The following is a 14886-nucleotide window of genomic DNA, read 5'->3' as shown; positions in this document are numbered from 1 at the left end:
TTGGCAGCGTTTATCAAATTTTGGTCTGATGTACGGTACAGCAGATGCTGAGGTAGAACCATTCTTCTACCAGTCATCAGCTCAAAAGGTGACATCTTGGTAGCACTACTTGGAGTTGCTCTTAATGCCATTAAGACTAGAGGTAGTTTTATATCCCAGTCTTTACCTGTTTCACTCACAAACTTTTTGAGGATTTTAACAATGGATTGGTTGTAACGCTCTACACCACCACTTGAGGCAGCTCTATAAGCAATATGGAGCTTTCTTTTAACCCCTAGTATTTTCCACATTTTTGTCATCACTTCGCTAGTGAAGTGGGTCCCCCGATCTGACTCGATTCTTTGGGGCAGACCAAATCTGGAAAATACATGGTTGATGAGCAATGCTGCACATGTTTCAGCACTATTGTTAGGTGCACTAATGCACTCTACCCATTTAGTGAACAGGCATGTCACTGTTAACATGTACTTGTTACCTCTTGATGACCTTGTTACCGGACCAATAAAATCAATTTGTATATCTGACCATGGCATTACCATCCCCCTTTTCTGCAATGGCGCTCTATGCGTTGGTGCAGTGGGTTGGAACTGTGGACAGATTAAACACCCTTGACAGTAGGTTTGAACATCTTTCAACATGTGTGGCCAAAAAGCATAATCACGCAATATTTCATACGTGAGTTTGGCACCCCGATGACCAGATGTGGGAGCATCATGGGCATGTTGAAGCATTAGACCTCTGAACTTGGTGGGTACTACCCACTGCTGGATGCCAGTTTTGGAGGTTCTAATTAACAAACCATCCTGTAACTTGAATTGTGATCTAGATTTCATTAAGATTCTAAGATCTTCTTTGCCAATGCAATCATCTTTTGAGATGGGGTTGCTTTCAGGATCTTCTATGTGTTTATAGAAGATGCCTACAATGGGGTCTTCTTTTTGACTAGTGATCAGGTCCTCACTAGGAGAATCCTGACTCCATTGTACCAAGTTAGGCTCACTCTGTTGTTTTGCCTGGTTTCTGGTAATGGCTTCTACCTGAATTGCACCCATTAAGTGTTCAATATTAAGGAGTTCTCCAGTTATGGCTCCTTGTTTGGCTAATGAGTCCGCAAGGTCATTGCCTTCCTTATCAGGACCTAAAACTCTGGAATGACCCTTGGTCTTTTTCCAGTGTATGGTTAAATCATTGGATACTACCAGATTATCAATCTCGCAGAACAATTTGCCATGCTTGACTGGTTTGTTATTGCTTTTCTGCATGCCATTTCTTTTCCAAGTTGGCAGGTATTCAACAAAACTGTCACGCACATAATTTGAGTCAGTTATGATCACAAATTCATGAATACCATGTTCAATAGCCATTTCAATGGTTTTGAAAACAGCAGTTAGTTCTGCAACTTGACTGGATCTTGGTCCAATGTTGAAACCTACAGATATATTTGAGAATCCGTTTGCCCCACTTATACCAATGCCAGCGACTAATCTGCGCTCATTATCAATAGTGGCATGGTAAGAACAACCATCAACATATACCCAAGGTAATGTTTGACAATGGTCCTCATTGTACATTTTATATGGGGAAAGCAATTGTTCTTCCAGAAAATCATCTTCTGATAATTCTTCCCCAGGATCTCTAGCAGTACAGTCGTGGAGCTCAGCAAGCCCTTGCGCGACTGGATTCTTTTTATTCTGCTTGTAGCGAATTTCTAAGGGCCAGCCTTGTAAGGAAAGAGTCCACGCTGTTATGCGGCTATTAGACAAATTCCCATCTCTTATTCTCTCACTTTGCAAATATAGCAAAGGCTGGTGGGCCGTTTCTACAATAATTTTCTCGCCCTGTATATAGCTGCGGAAATTTTGTAGAGCCCATACAGTAGATAAGAGGGCTTTTTCGCAATCGTTAAACTTTATTTCTACTGGGGATAGATTTTTGCTCGCATAAGCAATGGCTTTGTTCAAATTATCATGCTTTTGGTATAACACAGCACTCATGCTTATATCTGTGTAACCTGTCTCTAAGAAGAAAGGTTTGCCACCTTCAGGGTACGCTAAGCAAGGTGCTTGAGTGAGTTTTCTCTTCAGCTCTCTGATGGCTGTCTCTTGAGACTCACTCCAGTGCCATTTCACATCCTTCTTTAGAAGAAGTAGTAGTGGTTTAGCTAATTCCGCATAATTATCAATGAATTTGCGAGAATAATTTGTCATACCCAGGAATGATCTCAATTCCTTTAAGTTAGTTGGGTTTTTAGAATTCACTATAGCTTTCACCTTTTTCTTCTGGGGATTTAATCCATCAGAGGTAACTTCATGTCCCAAGAAGTTTACACGAGTGCGGCACCATTGAGCTTTTTGCAGGGATAATTTGACACCTGCCCTTTTAAGTTGGCTGAGGACGTGTTTAAGCTCTGCGATGTGTTTTTCAAAGTCTGTGCTTTTGATTAAAACATCATCAACATAAGATAAGGTCCCCCTTTCCAGTGCATCAGGCATAGCCTTATGCATGAATACAGCAAATTCATGTCCAGAATTTATGTATCCAAAAGGAAGTCTTTGAAATGCATATTGGACCTTTTGGAAGGAGAATGCTAGCTTATATTGGTCCTTTTCATGTACCTTTATGGTCCAATATCCCTGTGCACAATCAATGGCAGTGAATATTTTGGATCCTTGCATTTGTGCTAGGCACTGGTCAATGTATGGTACAGGCCAGCCAGACATGTATACTCGTTTGTTTAGCTGTCTTAAGTCAGCACACAAACGCCATTGTCCATTGGGCTTAAGGACACCTAGAATAGGATTATTATAAGAGCTGTGCACCTGTCTGATAATACCTCTTTCTTCCAAATTCCTTATGATCTCTGCAAGAGAATCATATGAGGCTAAGGGAAGTCTGTATTGTTTGACAAATACAGGTGGTGCATCGGGATCTGTTTGTATTCTTGCAATGTGCAAGTCTGTAGTACCACAGTCATAAGAATCCTTAGCAAAAATATCCTTGTACTCCATCAGGAGTTCTCGCAGCTGTTGGCGTTCATCATCGCTGGAACAGCCATTAGCTAAGGATATTTGCTCTTCGACTATTTGCTGAAATCCTGGAAAGATTTCAGGCTGTCCTATTTCATAGGCTTCTTCCAGTCTAGAGGTGAGATCCCCTTGATTATAATTTACATTGCTCCCATGACTCTGGGTATTGGGGTAATCTTGCTGTTTGATTGGCTGATCAAACACTAGAGAGGCTTCTTCAATTTTACAGATGCCTTCCTCTGAGCTGAAGGGATAAATAGACTGAATATTAAATAGACCCTCTGGCATAGATGCAAAGGATTGTTCTATTAATTGTTCTTCAGTTAGGTATCCTTCAGGTATTAGCCCAATTACATTATTCTGGAATCCAAAAGTGTAATAACTTGATTCCAGTGCATATCCTATGGTAGTTCCCTTGGATAATGTTATATCCTGTGGGGTCATGTTATGCACAATAATATTTATTGGAACAGTTCCAATATTCACCATAGGAGTGTAGGTTACTGAGACACCCAGATTTTGTATTCTATGGGAGAGGCAAATCAGTGTTTCAGAAGTTTTTAATTTCTGACCTCTCTTTACCTGTAAGGGTAAAAGAAATTTATCAGCCCCAGCAGGAATTATGACATCGCTAGATACCTGCATATTCACAGCATATGGCAATTGCTGGTTTGATTTCAGGGCTGCATTTTCATCCTGAAATACTTCAGGGTCCCCCTTTAACCTGCTCCAGAGGCAAGAATTAATCAAATCTATTTGTATGGCATATCTATGTAAGATATCATTGCCAATGTATATTTGATTATGGGGAGTATTTAAAACTAAAAACAGGTGCTTCACTGACTTATTTCCTATAGAGATAGATAATAAGCACTTAGCGGTGATGTTATAGCTTTCAGACCTGTCATCCAGGTTGCTGACACTGTGGTCTTGGGGAGAAAGATATTTAATCACTTTAGGTTCAGCTATCTGCGCTAATAAACCTTCGCTTATATAGCTAGCTTCCTGTTTTAAGTTTATTTTAGCATACTCGGTTTTACCAAGGTCATGCACTTGTATAGGGATAAATAGATCCTCTTTAACTCTCTCAATCCCTGTGAGGTATTGAGTGTGGCCTCCCCCCTTAGGGATTTTATGATCCCCCTTGTGGAGTGATATGGTTAGTACATCGCCATCTAGGGAAATATTCGCTATCTTTCCAGGCGAAATTTTAAAAGTATTACCATCAGAGCCACTAAAAGGAGTCTGATCGTCTATTTGTAGAATAGTGATTTCAGGTGCAGAGTTATTCCTGAAATGAATCTCCACAGCATCTGGTTTCTCTTCCACCACGTGACAGCTATGTCGGGCGTGAGATATACCAGATTTTTCATAATTGATAGGCCGTTTAACTTGCGACCAAATTACATTATTTATGCAATCAATTATGGTGCTTAATCGTTTCAGGAGATCACTACCAATAATTAAACGATCAGTTGGCAGATCCACTATAATGACAGGGTGTCTTATGACCCTGTTCCCCAATTTAAATTTTAACCAGGCAGTACCGTCAACTTTTAGGGAGTCACCCCCAACACCTATTAGAGAACCGTCAAATTCTTTTATTTTAGGTTTGTGGGGTGTTAGCTCATTTAGCTGTGTGTAGTATCTGTGGGATAGGATAGTTGCCTGTGACCCAGTGTCAATTAATCCCCTGATAGGGTTGGAGACTGAATCTTGCAGCTCAACTAGTACATAATATCTTCCTGCAGTTTCTATCATTTCACACATAAAATTTGCATTCTCATACATTTGTGGGCTTCGCCACGTATTACCTGAGTTTGCCATGCTTTCCGATGCAGAAGAAGCTTCATACCTACCTGTTTCCTCTATGACAGGGTCGGCTGGATTCTTTTGTACTGCATCTGTGGAAACAAGGTTAAGAGAGAGCTGCAAAGGAAGAGATTTGTTAACTTTTTCCGGCTGATGTCGCTCATTGTCACAGCTAATTTGTCCGTTTCCGGTCTGTGGGGAGATAACATAATTAGTATCATTGATATTTATTACTACATTTTGTATATCTCTCCCCTCCCCTTCAGGTGATACTGCAGTATTTATGACTGTGCCTGTGGTCCACTGCTGACCACTGGCTGTACCCCTAAAAAAGTATTGTTCGGTTGCTGAGCCGTAGATTTTTGACTCATATTAGCGATTTGTTCACTCAACCGATTTAATTGGGTAAACAGCATATCTACCTGATTGTACAAATTACCTCTACCCCTGGGCCTATCTCTTGGTGCCCCATTGTACTGATTCCTGGACCATTGGGTTCCCTCAGAATCAGGGCCACTATTTCTATTCTGGCGTGGTTGCCCCTGGGGTTCAGCTTGTTCAGCATTAGTACTTTGGGGAGCATTATATACCTGGGGTGTCTGGTTACCCTGAGAATATCTTCGCCGTCTATTGTATCTACCCTTGCGCGGATACCAATTATTCGGTGAGTATTCTCTTTGTGAGTAATTATTCACCTGATTATGTCCCCCACTTTGGTTATAGTCTCCCTGCGCCTCAACCTGTGTAGGGGGAGGGGCAGAATTAAACCTCTGTGGAGATGGCCTGTTTTGACTGGCCACCTCTGCATAAGTTCTCTTGTTAGACTCCAAATTGAGGGGTTTAGGTGACACCCTAGTTTCTGCTACAATTTTGGGTTTTGATTCCTTTTTAACCCCCTGCTCACTGGACTGCTGAATAGAGTATAATTTTGTACTCTCTTTGATCAGCCATTCCAATGAGCAGTCCTCATCAAAATCTCTAGCTAAGTTAATTTTGATGGGTGTAGGCAGTGCTTCAAAAAATAAATTTACAAATTCTGAGCCGTCAAATTTGGGATTATCTTCAGCCATACTGTACGCATTTTTCAATACAGAAAGGAATTCGATTGGACTCTGATTCGCACGACACTTTAAACCATATACCGCTATCTTCGCAGCAGTTTTAGTGCGATATTGCCCGAATTCTTTTCTGCATTGTCGTTTTACCCCATTCCAGGAATGAATATTCATATCCTTTAGTGAGGCAAAGAATTTGTGATGCTTACTGTCAAATACCCAAGGTAGAAATTCAATTTTCAATTTCTCACTTGTAACATTCATTATAGCTAACGCATTTTCAAAAGCCTGTAAATGATCAATTACAGATGTTGTTCCCTTATTGGAGAATATAGGTACTGCGCGTTGTACGAAGGTGATTATTTTATGGGAATCATAGACTTTATCAGACTTATTTTGGGACTCTCTGTTAGAGTTTCCCTCCCCCGCATCAGCTGCGCTACAGCTGTCCTCTGGATTTACATCCTGAGGGGATTGTCTATTTGGGAAATCTACTTCTGACCCGTTAGGGGTCATTTGTCTATGTTGTTCTATATATTTTCGTACCTCGTCCCTGACGCGTTCGCTAAAGGAGTTAGCATTATCTGTATTATTCTCATTGCTAATATAGGGGTTTTCATTATGGCGATATGACCTTTTTAAATCGCTTAATTCTCTCTGGCTTTGCGCAAGCTGTTTATTTAAATCTTGTATCTGCGCGATTAAGTCCATATTGTGCTTATCTAAGGTGGCTAGGTTTTGGGCAAATTCATCCATTTTATTTTTGGCTATTTTTAAACCCTCTTCGCGTCTGCGCGAGGAACGAATACTATTTTCTAGCTCCTGTATTTGCAATCGTTTGTCCGTGACACAAAACGACATTTCGTCAATTATGCATATTAAAAGGGGCCAGGATTTTAGTATTAGTTTGTCTCGCTTTTTGGGAGCTTCGCATTGATTAATCATTAATAATTCCTGGAAGAATTCATTCTCTTCATTCCACATATTATTATTAACGGTAATATTTTTAGCCCTAGTTTCAAGCATATCCATAAAATCATTTAATTCACCCGCAATATTAAACTTCCCTTTAAGGTAACTTAAGATATCTTTCTTAAGGACCTGACCTTTAGTAATAGGTATGGTTATGGGACCAATTTCATTGCTATGTATAGAATTAAATGAGTCACTTCTGGCTACAGACATTATTGTATTGGTTTAGTATTTATTTAACTAAAATGCTAATACAATTTTTGCCAATAAAAAGAGAGAAAAAATTTTATATTTCAAAAAAAAATAAAAAATATATTATTAATTTTGAAATATGAAAAATTAATATTCCGAAATATGAAAAATTAATATTTTTGATTAACTTTGAAAATATGAAAAATTTATATTTTTGATTAATTTTGAAATATGAAAAATTAATATTTTTATTAATTTTTCAAAATTAATCTTTAATAATATTTCAAGATATTAATGTCAATCTCGAAATATGAAAATTAATATTTCAACTTTTCAAAAAAAATTATATCTTCGAAATATGAATTTTTTTTTTTTTCTCTTTTATAATAATTTCTATTTACTTACAAATATATTATATCAATTATGATGGATATTATTAAATCTCATGCAATGCCTCCAATTATTATGTCAGTATATTTATGAAAATCTTAGCAGTGCTATCCAAATAATATATATAAGTTTATGGCAGGGTTATAAACACAATACAAAGAAATAGAAACCCTTATCAACCATGCACCTACTAGACCATACAATTAATATAAATATCTGAATTCTTTTATTTAGTTAATATCCATAAACATATTGAACTATATTTGCAATAAAAGGAAACTAAATAAAAGTTTATATGCGTTAGAACCAACTCTTAAGATATGCTATTCTTCTTACAAAACCCAGAACAATATACCTTCACAATTCAGCCTTATTTATTTAACACAATGGGACTAAAAACCTTTAACATCCAAGCAATACAATTCTAAACAGTGTTTATAAAACAATAGGATAAAATATATATTCTGCTATTTAACTGCAATTTATCCTAATACAAAATTAACCGACAATATCAGAACTTGTATAGATGAGTTACTTAGCCAATTCAGACACAGATTTGAACAAAACCTAGGCTTATAACTACCAATTTAAAATACAATATACTTCACCAATTTTGAACCAATTCGTAGCGGTCTTTAGGTCATCTCATTTGAAAGAAGGTTTTTTGCACAAATCAAGGATAAGTTTTAAGCTCCTTGCTGAAGTGAACTTTTTTTTTTTTCAGGTATATCGCAGCCAAAATCAGATCACTAATTTTCAACAAGTTACAGACAACTCTCCCTTGTGCATTCAACACTCCCATTATATAATCATTGATGACATCATGTGGGTGGCACTACGGGAGCTGACCTTCCCATTGGTTATCTGGGAAGTCTAAATCGGATTGGCCCTTGGAAATTTCATTTTTAACAGCCAGAAAGAACCTTCTGGCTGTAGTTCTCGCAACATAACACCAGGTGGCAGCATACAGTACAACATAGCAATACAATACAGCATTTCTGACATTTTTAAGCAAGTTAATTTTTTTTTTTATAAAATGGTTATTTAATCAGATCACACTCTCTGCATTAATCATATATAACCCCAATTACAGATGGTTAATATTAGGTTATTTTTTCTGATTATTCTGATACCAAATATGTTATATTATTAACATTTTATTATATTAAGGTAATTTAACACTGCTAATTATTAGCTTAAAATGCATTATAATTTTATCAGTATTCTGGCATTTACATGTGAATAATAGCTTATTTTTAATTCAGTATTGTACTGTATTCCAAGTGAATCCTGTCTATGTAGATCACATGGGGTCAATCCATGAGGAGTTGTAAGAGTCTTTAAAACAGCATATTTCCTGTTTAGCCAGAAGTGCAGATGAGTATTTGATTTTATTTGTGTCACCTTCCCCCAAGAGGGGTTTTTGCAGTAAGTCTTCAAATAGAGATTCAGTGAGATAGAACTGTTGTATCACACGTGTCAAATTCCAAAGGGGTCCTTGAACACATTCTTTTCTCACCTCACCAAATGTTCTGAGGTTATAAAAATCTGCATATATAGTCAAATGAATAGGGTCACTGAGCTATTTCCTTTAGAAAAGAAATGTTTGTGTTTCAAAAAGGCTCTACTGATCGTCAATCCTGATAGACGTGTATTAGAAGCTGTGTTCAACAAACTCATGTTTAATTAATCCTGAGTTCTCATCTAACATATACAGTGTATAAAATATACATATATATATATATATATATATATATATGTACACATATGTAATATTCATCATAATATTCATATACTCTGACAATGGGGTAAGATTTACCAAAGGTTGAGCGGACATGATTCGCTGTAGTGAATCATGTCCACTCTATCTCGCTAAATGCCAACAGCATACGCTGTCGGTATTTAACATTGAACAAGCATTTCTGGTGAAATGCTTGTGAAATGCCGCCCCCTGCACAGCAGGGGCCGTCAATCATCGTGATCATATTTTACGACTGTTGCTTCTTAACTTCCGTTTCTGGCGGACCAGAAATGATTAGGCGTCAATGCTGCTTAATAAATCGACCCCCATGAATGCTCAGAGAGGTGGCTGTGGTGTGTATTGCTTCTGAAGATGTCATTTGTGTCATACAAGCTACTGCTGTGCTGACCCTCCGAGAAGGTGTAGTGCCTGAATACTAGTGCACAGGCCCTCACAGGATATGTGCGTATGCCACAGAAAAACAGTAATGCATTTTTGCTAACGGAAGTATATTGCAAAAATGCTTCTATTTCAAATTGAATGTATATATGTACATTTTATTTTGACTTTTCTATCCCTTTAAATGAAAGTAGACGTGCACTCTGCAGCTTTGGTTTCGTTATCTGCTGTATGTGGAAGAACGCGAAACGGTTGCAGCCTTTGACTATTTTCGGACCGAGATTCCGTCTTGTGAAAGTACAACACAGTAAGATCTATGCAAATTTGTGCAGTGCTCCTACCACAGAGACGTCACTGTGGCTTTCAATTTTTCTCTATTATTACTCATTTCTCACAGTATGTAAGTTTTTACCTGTGATTTTATGTTATGTTGAAGTGTGAAGAAGGGGAAGTCAAGCCATGTGATGTATAATACCAGAGGAGAACAGACAAGGGGTGAGGAAGCCAGGTATCGCAACAGTGTTGAAAAGTTTGGAACATGTCACGTGTAATTTCCACTATTTATACACTTAAAGGGCCATGATACCCAAATGTTGAAACACTTGAAAGTGATGCAGCATAGCTGTAAAAAGCTGACTAGAAAATATCACCTGAACATTTCTATGTAAAAAAGAAAGATATTTTACCTCAAAAGTTCCTCAGTAGCCACATCCCATTGTAAAGGACTTCTAAGCAGCAAATCAGTATGTCTGTCCCGGGACAGCTAAGGGGTTGAGCCGTGTGCACACTCATCTTATTTACCTATTCAGTTTAAGGAAGTTTACTATGAAATCTCATGAGAGTTAAGTGAAATCTCATGAGATCACAGTAAAAGAGTTCATGACCTCAGCACTGTTGATGCTGATTGGCTGCTGCTCATTTCTTCATTTTTTTTACCTGCAGCTGGGCAGCAGCTGAATTATAACTTTTTACACAGCACTTACTCTGGGGAGCTGAGGAAATTGTGAGGTAAAATGTCTTCCTTTTTTACATAGAGATGCTCAGGTGATATTTTCCTGTCAGCTTTTTACAGTTATACTGCATCAGTTAAAAGTGATTTAGCATATGAGTATTATGTCCCTTTAAGCTTTGCTTAGCAGGGGCTTAAAGTGAGTGTCAACTTTCATGAATCAGTGCCCGGTTTTTAAAAAAAACTATTAAAATAAGGGGCACTTTCATTCATGAAAGTTTACATTGCACCGGATTTTACAAATACTTGCCTTCTTCTCCTGAAAAACCGGATCGCTGATCGCCCGCCTGCTTCTTCCTGCTGTACTAACACAGCAATGACGAAACCGGCTTCCTCCAATCACAGCGTGGCCTCACCAGATGAACGCTCCTGGGGGGGGGAGCGGTGGTTGGAGAGAGCCGATTTTGTCATTGCTGACAAAGTACAGAGGAGGTGTAGGCGTGGGATCGGCGATCCAGCATTTCAGGAGAAGAAGGTAAGTATTTGTAAAATCCGGTGCAATGCAAACTTTCATGAATGAAAGTGCCCCTGTTTTTAATAGTTTTTTAAAAAACTGGGCACTGATTCATGAAATTTGACATTCACTTTAAGATATTATGCTGGGACCGAAATTCAGAGAAAATACAAATGGATCTATTAACCTACTGCCCACAATCACTGCTTCAGCAAAGGAAAAAAAATACTATTTACCTCATAAAATGCCACCTTACTTCTGAAACTTTCTATAGTGTTTTAGCAAAAGTAAAAAATAAAAAACAAATCCTCAGTTTATCTACATATATTATTCTCCATTCCACAACCCCCAACACAGTAGTCACAATGAGGTGAATCACTGTCTAATTCTAATTGCAGGCTGTGTTTGTAACATCTGTATATAAACTAGGGTGCTTTGTGGTGTCCTGCTATACAGATGCTTTAGGGTTAATAATTTAACCATTGCTTGCCTATTTTGGTACTTGCTGTAAAGATAATCATCCTTTGCCAATTATGTGCTTGAGACGAGTAAGGGAGGTGATAAGGGGCTTGATAAATTAACCTTCATTAAAGGCTATAACAGTTCATAAAGCAAATACTCTAATAGTAGATCAATTTTATTATTGTACTATTGCTTGTATATATCTATCTGTTTAACCTCTGCAATAAAATTAAACACATAGTTAAAGTCATCTTCAGTGCAGCAGCACACTACTGGGAGCTAGCTGGTCACATATGGTGAGCCAATGACAAAAGACAAATGTGTGTAGCCACCAATCACCAGTGTTGCATTGCTGTTGCTGAGGATATGTACATATTCTTTTCAACAAAGGTACCCAAAAGAACAATAAGTTATTTTGGGTACCTGCAAACATACATTTAAAGATCCCTTTCTGCAAACAAACATTTGAAGACCTCACTGCATGCACTAGCCCACATAGCCTCCCTCCACCTCCCACCCTGGTGTTTACCTTAATATATAAACACCTAACAGCAATTAGGTGCAGCTGTCACTAATGATCCAGGATAGAAACATAGATAGAAACATAGATATTGACGGCAGATAAGAGCCATAGGCCCAGCAAGTCTGCCCGACCTTACCTAACAGTATAAACTTATCTAGTTCGTAGGATAGCCTTATGCTTGTCCCATGCATTTTTAAAGTCCCCCACAGTGTTTGTTGCTACTACCTCTTGAGGACGTTTATTCCATAAATCAATCACTCTTTCTGTAAAGAAGTGCTTCCTCAAATTACTCCTGAATCTACTACCCTTTAGCTTGAGCTCATGACCCCTTGTTCTTGAATTTTCCATTTTATGTAAAATACCCACAGCCTCAGTTTTACTAAACCCTTTAATGTACTTGAAAGTTGCTATCATATCACCTCTTTCCCTTCTCTCCTCTAAGCTATACATATTTAGGTCATTGAGCCTATCCTGGTAAGTTTTATTTTTTAGACCATGTACCATTTTGGTAGCCTTCCTTTGCACAGATTCAAGTTTGTTAATATCCTTCTGAAGATATGGCCTCCAGAACTGCGCACAATACTCAAGATGAGGCCTAACTAATGATCTATAAAGTGGCATAAGAACCTTACTATTTCTGCTGCAAATACCTCTACCAATACATCCAAGCATTCTGCTAGCCTTACTTGCTGCATTACTACATTGTTTACTAAGTTTTAAATCATCTGAAATAATAATTCCCAAGTCCTGTTCCTCGTCTGTAACAGTCAGTAAAGTGTCATTGAGTCTGTAATTAACATTTGGATTTTTCTTCCCTAAATGCATTATTTTACACTTTGCTGTGTTAAACTTTAGATCCCAGTCGTTTGTCCAATCCTCCAATTGTTGTATATCACTTCTCATTTTGTCTACCCCCTGGAACATCCACTCTGTTGCAAATTTTTGTATCATGTGCAAAGAGACATACTTTACCCTGTAGCCCTTTGCTACTACTTAACACTCACAGCCTCTGAATTGACACTTTATCATATTCTGTTACACTTTTCCAACCCTCATTTACTCACCACACATTTCACTCACACTCAGTTTAGCCTGCCTTATATCATACATATTTCCCTTCTCCCTCACCTTTTGTGTCCATTCCCTCTCCTTTAGATTGTAAGCTTGAGAGCCTCTCTACCCGTAGGCCACTTTGTATTTAAAGTGAATTACTACTGATTGTGCCCAAGGGCAGGGCATTCCTCTCCTTTTGTATAACTCTATTATTGCACCTACAACTGTAATGTACCCCAATATTGTACTTGTTTGTTTATTTAATGCATCCTTGTAATGTTCCATTATTACTTGTATAGCGCTACGTAATCTGCTGGCGCTTTATAAATACCAGATAATAATAATAATAATAAGTGAATTTAAAAATGACATGCTCTATCGCACTACCCTCAGACCTCCCCAACAGGTCAGGTTTTCAGGATTACCTTGGGTGAGAGCACGTAAAATAATCATGTTGACTAAGCTGATTATTTCACCTGTGCTCTAGTTCAGAGATCCTCAAAATGTGGCCTGTTAGGGAGGTTGAGCACAGGTTTGAAAACCAGTGCTCAATCTGAATCATTAAAGATTAAATTTGACTCTCCTATCACTTAAACCAATCAGAATGGCTAAATTATACTACCAGTATTTAATGGGCTTGTTTTTGTGGTCTATCTGGGTGGGTGGAGCTATGCAACTCGTAAATGTGCATGGATCTGCTGCAAAATGTCCCTGGATTTTTTTTTTTTTTCAAATGTTGCCAACTATGCAAGTTAGTGCCAGACTCTATGTGTTGTATATTTAAAAAAACAAACCTGTGGGCTTTGCACCCAAGCTTTTCTAGGGTTAACTAAGAGGCAGATTATCTAAAGATGTCTGGGCTGCTGAGATTATTTAATAATAATTGCCAGTCCTATTTCCATGGTGGATATATATTAAACAGGGTGTCTCACTACTGCATTTTTGTATGGGAAGAAGATGCATCCCAGGTATATGTGTGTGTATATATATATATATGTATATATATATACATATAGAGAGAAGTGCACTCACAGGAACGAACAACTGGCTCAATACCATTCTTAGCCTGTTCTATGGCGATTTACCACCTGGGTGCAGCTTCTTTTAGCCCAGTAATGATTTTCACAGAGAAGAACTTTCCTGTAGTATATCAGTCTGATCCCGCCTATTAGGGTCAGTCAAGCGCCGAAATACCAGACAATTACGTCTGGTTGCCCCTTTTTCCCATAGGGAGACTAAATACATACAGAGAGAAGTGAACTGTCTCAATACCATTGTTAGCCTGTTCTATGGTGATTTACCACCTGGGTGCAGCTTTTTAGCCCAGTAATGCATGGGAAGGAGATGCATCCCTGGTATATATATATATATATATATATATCATAGTTGTCAACATTTGAAAAAAAATTCCAGGGACACTTTGCAGCTATCAATTACATGGATGAACATTTTTACCACACCCCCTGCCCTAAAGTTTCGCCCACTTTGCCAAACCCACATAATTAGCATAATTTAGCCCCGCCTATTTATTATGGTGCAGATTATATATATATATATATATATATATATATATATATATATATATAAATTAAAATATGAAACTAAAAGGTATTTAACTAAATACTGTATTACATTTAAAAATCCCAAGTGGTCCACTGTCCCTTTAACTACAGCCGCTGTGCTCTGAGATTTTGTGACAAATCTCTTTAGAATGTAAAGGTCACAAATAAAAAATAAGTACAACAAATAACAGATTACAGATCTTTTCAGCTCCTGAGTAACATTAGATTGTAAATTG

Source organism: Bombina bombina, chromosome 7 (assembly GCF_027579735.1).
Source record: "Bombina bombina isolate aBomBom1 chromosome 7, aBomBom1.pri, whole genome shotgun sequence".
Lineage (NCBI taxonomy): Eukaryota > Metazoa > Chordata > Amphibia > Anura > Bombinatoridae > Bombina > Bombina bombina.
This window is presented reverse-complemented; position numbering follows the sequence as displayed.